This window comes from Cheilinus undulatus, linkage group 21 (genome assembly GCF_018320785.1).
Source record: "Cheilinus undulatus linkage group 21, ASM1832078v1, whole genome shotgun sequence".
NCBI classification, from domain to species: Eukaryota; Metazoa; Chordata; class Actinopteri; order Labriformes; family Labridae; genus Cheilinus; species Cheilinus undulatus.
The window spans coordinates 16119217-16125386 of record NC_054885.1 but is presented as its reverse complement, the minus strand read 5'-3'; the positions used below and the strand labels follow the sequence as shown (position 1 = coordinate 16125386).

Here is a 6170-nt window from a genome sequence, read left to right as displayed (position 1 = left end):
CACACTCACTGCCTGACATGCATACCCTTCCTCTCTCGCATGCGCTGTCCCAATCACGGACAGAAATTCCTCCACAGATCAAAACTACTCAGAGTGACCGACAGGCTTCACTGGCGCTGCTGGCAATTTGATACGTTCACTGACATCAAGGAGAACTCAGTCACTGTCATAACTGCCATTTTACTCCACTAAATAGAACAGCCAATAAAGTAATCCGGTCTGTTAAAAACCCGCCCAATCTGGCAACACTGGGACTCCGCCCTACTCAGGTAGTCAGTGTTACAAACCCAGCGACGTCATTATCAGTCACCTAGCTCGTGAGGTAGGCTGCACCTGAGAGGCGACAAGGAAACAACAACAATGGGCGTCATAGAAGTTAGAGTCGAATACTGGTAGAAACCTACTTTATTGTACTGTCATTTTATTTATACGGTTCTAGCTAATGTTTATGAGTCTGTGTATTGTTGCTTAGAGGTGGAAGGTAACTAATCAAATTTACTCAAATAACTGTTATTGAGTTGTATAGATGTACATTATATATCGATTTTGAAAGAAGTACTTTTACTTTCACTTTAGTTTTAACTTGGCTTTTACTTGAGTATAATAGTCTTATACTTTTTTAACCTCTGTTGACTACACAACAGGATATTGTCAGAGAATTATTCCACGTCACATGTTGTATTTTACTTTATTACAGATGTGTGACCTGGTTGGACATTCATATTGTCGAATTTTTTGTTAACAAGGAAAATTTATATTTGCTGTAAAACTCCTCAGTAATTACTAAGACTGGGCAGTTAATTAAACAAAGTTTAGATTGAATCTCAATATGTCCTACTGCAATTTCCAAATTGAATAAGCTACAATGTTTCTTTGAAATGAAATGTGTGTCCAAAACAGTTTTGCACACTTTTTCTATGCTCTACACATAAGTGTGCCTCTTGAATATTTAAAAAAAAAAAAAATCCTACTTTTCTGATTTTTGTTAATTATTATTAATTTCAAAATAAGAGATAAAAATGATCATTCCTGTCATTTCAACAGTTCATGTTTTCATCTGCAACATGAGTCATAATAATGGCAGGTAGATATTTTTTTTGGAATTGGTCAGCATAGCTTTCACAGTAATTGCTGAACGACTTCAAGTTCAACAAATCAGTGCATTTACTACTGTGACTGAAGTAGATATATGTCCGGCCTACATGACAGAACTGTTTATGTCTATATATTATTGTGTTGGTTATATGTTCAGGAGGACACAGTAACAACTGACTTAAAAAAAAAATCTTTCTCCATTCTCAACTTCGCAAAAAAGTAGGGAAAGTTGTGTTTGGTAGATTATTTCTTTGTTATAACAGTGCTTCTTGGCAATAAGTCTAATACTGCTGGAAAACATGTTTATTTCCCTTTTAAATGGTTCCACATTTGTAAGGAACATGCATTTGTGGGATGAGCAGCAGGGCTGAGGATGTGGGTTGTGCCCATGAAAAATGGGAAAATATTCTTTGCTGGTGTCAAACACTTTATTTTGCTGTTGCTATGAGCTCTTGTTTTGGGTATATCATTCCTATGTTTAAACAGGTTAAATATTCTTAGCTAATGTTAGCATCTTTAGCTTATAGCTTGGCTAACTCAGCGACTAGACTGACAGTAATGCTTGCATAAAAGAATGTAACCTGATACTTTTGGTTTTAAAAAATAATGCATGCATTGTGTCTATGCAGTGGTGGATGAGGATATGGCCACCGCTTTCAGGAACTCGCCAGGGCTGTGAAGAAAGAGTTTCCTGAGGCGGAGGTGTCCGGCTTTGTGGGAAGAAAAGGTAAGCCATGGTATAAGAGCTTAGCGAGCAGCTTTTTTTAACTGAGAACCACAGTTTCATAAGCTGATAGTATCTCAATTAAAGCAAAGCCTATTCAAGGAGAAGGGAACATGTAGATAATCCCATTTATTTTCATTCTGCAGGCAGCTTTGAGGTTGAAGTCAATGGCCAGCTGATCTACTCCAAGCTTGACTTGGGCGGCTTCCCAATTGAGAAGGACGTGAGTAACATAATAAGCGTTTAAATTTATCCAACAATAGTTTATTTTTTCACTGTCAGTTTTTAATCCTCTAATGTTACTTCCTTTACCCTTTCTGTTATGTAGCTTCTGTTGCTGAATCTTATCTACTTTTCTATAGGTTTTTAATTGTTTGTGCTCACTGATTTAAATTAAAACCATTTGAAAGCCATTTTAAGGTGTTAAATTAAAGTATTGTCCTGATAGTGTCAAATATGTGCTTTTCTTTCCTGCTACAGATCATAGAAAGATTGGAGGCTGCCCGTGCTGGGAAACCCCTGCAGAGGATCAACAGGAACAAGTCACAGTGTGTCATCATGTAAATGTCTCTACCCTGCTTTACCATCAGCAGCAGCATCGACACCACCTTTGGCCTACCTCCACCCTTTAAAATGGTCAGGGATCAAAACCACTCGGTACAACCACAAAAGAGATGCAATGTGATGACTTGGTACTTTCTTGATTGCAGATAATGTGACTCTTCTCTGCCTTTTGGCTCCCCTCTCTATCCTCAGTGTGGTTCTTCAGGCTGTTAATGATTACTTTAGCCAAAAACTTAAGGTTAGGGTATGATGAATACATGCCTGGAGTTTCCTACTTTGATGGGACTGAGACTGGGAGAAGATGGCACAGAAGGGTTTTTGAAGGAGCTCGCTTTTTAATCTCCTACAACCTCATTGCCTGGAATTTTCTTCCTGAATACTGTTTATCCTTTGTTTCTTGATTTCATGCACATACCAGTTTATTTGCACATGGGTAGTGTTAAATAGTGGAACATATTATTGAAGCATAAAGGGACACTCTTTGTTGCTGCCTTTGTTGCTCCATGCTGATAATATTTTACGTTTTTAAAGCACTACCATCACTGTCTAGGTAAAAGTCAAAGTTATGTTACATTAGTTGTGAAATTTAGCTTGCAAATTTTATTTCCATATCAAATTGGACTTAATATGTAAATTAAAAAGTTAAATGCTGTTCTGTGATTAAAACTGACTGTATCTGGAGCGATCATTTAAAGTTTTTTCTGAAGACCACCACTCACTGGTCTGTCAGATTACACTTCAGCTCTTTTTCCACGAATCATCCTCCACTTCTTCCTCAACTACTGTCGGTACTGTACTCTTTAAATAAAGTTACGGCATGTTTTAAGAGACACCTTTTGTCATCTTATTTTCAACACACTCAAATATGCATGGTGGCACGCAGACAAAACCAACTTTGCAAGCTCTCTCTTTCAGTAATCCTGCTTCTTTGCATATGAAGGATTTTCCTGTTACAGTAAACGTGTACGCCCTGGCCTTAGGTTACAGACAAGGTGTGGTAGTGACTTTGCAGTTTCCACCAAAATCTGCTCCTATGGGAGACATCCAGTGTTGTTGTTGATGTCAGGGTGCCTGGCATCCAGCACCTGACAGTTATTTTGAAGCACAAGACAAACAGGTTTTCTCTCTTCGCTGCGTCAGCGTCTCATCTGAGCTAAGGAGAAGAAGAACTGGACCATTACTCAGTGGTCCAAAGTCCTGTTTTCAGATGAAAGCAAATTTTGAATTTCATTTAAAAATCAAGGTCCCAGATTCTGGAGGAAGATCACAGAGACTCAGAATCAAAGGTGCTTGAAGTCCATTGTTTTCAGTGTCCACAGTCAGTGATGGTTTGAGGTGCCATGTCATCTGCTGCTGTGGGTCCCCTGTGCTTTATCAAGTCCAGAGTCAACACTGTCAGTCATCTACCAGGACATTTTAGAGCACTTAATGCTGCCATCTGCTGAGAGGCTTTATGGAGATACTGATTTACTTTTTTTGGAGGACATGGCACCTGCCCATAGTGAAGCCAAAAATACCAGAAACTGGTTTGTTGACTATGGTATGACTGTGCTTGATTGGCCAGCCACCTGGCCTGACCTGAACCCTGAGAATCTCTGGGAAATGTCAAGTGGAAGATGAAAGAAACCAGACTCAACAAGACAGATGAGCTGGTTGCGGCTATCAAAGCAACCTGGGCTAGCAGTCCCCAGCGGTGCTACGGACTGATTGCCTCCATGACACATCACATAGTTGCAATAGTTTGTGCAAAAGGAGCTGCAAACTCTGAGTGCGTGAATGAGAAGACTTTTCCTAAAGATCAAAATTTATGTATCATAAATCCTTTTTTTTTTTTTTTGTCGAAGTGATTTTTTGTGATATTCAAATATTTTGAGATAGTGGATTAAGATTTTTGTGAGCTGTAAGTTGTAATTGTCACACAAGGTAAGGTTAAAACTATATCAGCATTTAAATAGTCTTCCACTGTTAAAAAGAACAGAATGCAGTTTGTTTTGTTATAAATGTTTTAAATTGTTTTCTTACTTAAACAATTAAAATGTACAAATATTAAATTGTGTCTACATAAAGAATAAAACTTGTCAATTAAAACCTCTCTAAAATATACTAAAACTAAAGAAAAAGAAGTTCCAGAATTAAGGATATCTGAAGGTCTGTATAGATCTTCAGAAATCTCTCAAAATATATATTTATATATAATATTTGGATATAAAAATATATTTCCTTTGAACCGTTTTATTTCAAACATAAAAGAATCGAAAAGATAATATTTGATTCAAAACCAGAAAAAATAGAAGACTCCAAGCCCTTAAGTGTTTAAAATCATCCTGTAAGTGACGCCAAAGTAAACGTTAAATTATGCACTATTATTTTGAATGTGTAAGCACTTCCTGTGAAACCGCAAGTTTATTGTCAAACGACGCGTATGAATGTAACGAACAGGAATCGACAGTAAACAAACGAAACGGCGCTGAAAGTGAACGAGGAAAGGCAGAGAAAAGGTGCTGAGAGAGGGGGGAGCAAAATAAAGGCTTTAGCTACGGTCGAAAGTGGGAACAAGGTATGTTTGTTGCACCTATACATGTATAGCAAAATATGGATGTAGTTTAGCAACTTTTTGTGCATGTACAGAGACATGTTAAGCTATTCTTGGTTTCATTGAAAGGGCTAAGCTAATGTTTTTGTTTTGTCTCTTGTTGTTTATGTCTATCCAGCTCTTACGTTGGTTTAGCTGGCTAATGTCACCAAGGAAACAGAATTAAAAGTCACTAAATCATCAGTCCCGGCCTACTCATTTTGACCCAACGCTACAGTGAGCGCTTGACCTCCCTCCGTTTGAAGGTGCATACCTGCAACGGACAGCAGGTGGCGGAATTTGGTAGGATAAACAAAGCTGCCTGGAAAATGGAGTATTCACAGACAGCATTTGTAAGTCTTGAGGACATTAATGAGCAGATTGCCAGTCTACAAAAGGAGATTGAGGACTATAAGGATTTAACTTCAAAATGGAAGTGAAAATACAAGTCAAGATATCAGAGAGACAATCAGATGTAAAGAAAAACTGTTAGTTGAGCTATAGAGTAAACTACACAGTATGGAAGATTTACCTTGCCAGTCAGAATTCCAACTGAAAAGATGCTTGCTTATCAGAAAGAAGAAGTAAGTAAAAAGGGGAAGAAGCTCATGAGTGCATACGAACAGTGGAAAAATGAAGCACATGAGGCAAGAGAAAAGTTGAAGTCAGATATAACTACAGCTCACTTGTCATCACTCGTAGACATGCTAGAATACGAAAGAGATGACATCATGAAGCTGTACAATGATCTAAGAAGCCATGTAACACCAGCAGCTGATTTAAGACGAAAAATCAATGCATGTGAAGCAGTCACTCGTGACCTCATCAAAATCATTTCCGGAAGAATATCAGCTTTAAATGGGGATTTTGATGCAGAGCAAGAGAAAGATCGTCTACGTAAAATTCTGGATCGTGACTATGCGCTTTCCATTTATGGTTCCACTGCTGCAAAATTAAGCATCTCTCACCATTCTGCATCATCTTACCTTGCATCAAAAGTGGCTGATGCAGCTGCAGAACAAGCTGCAAAGGAGGCTGAATACAAGATCATGGAAGAGGAAAGAAAGCTGAAGGAAAGACTGAAAGCTCAAGAGGAGCAACACAAAAAGGAAATGGAAACCCAAAGGTCAGAGTTGGAACGTCTACAAGCTGAGAAGGAGCTAGAGGGAGCCCGAGCTAGATTGGAAGCTTATAACAGAGAAATAACACAGCTGG

The 6170-nt window shown here is 38.4% G+C and overlaps 1 pseudogene; it reads left to right on the top strand.

Annotated features, from left to right (window-relative positions):
* Window positions 1-255: 255 nt before the first annotated feature.
* Window positions 256-3209, top strand: LOC121503578 (annotated as a pseudogene).
* The last annotated feature ends 2961 nt before the right edge of the window (window positions 3210-6170 follow it).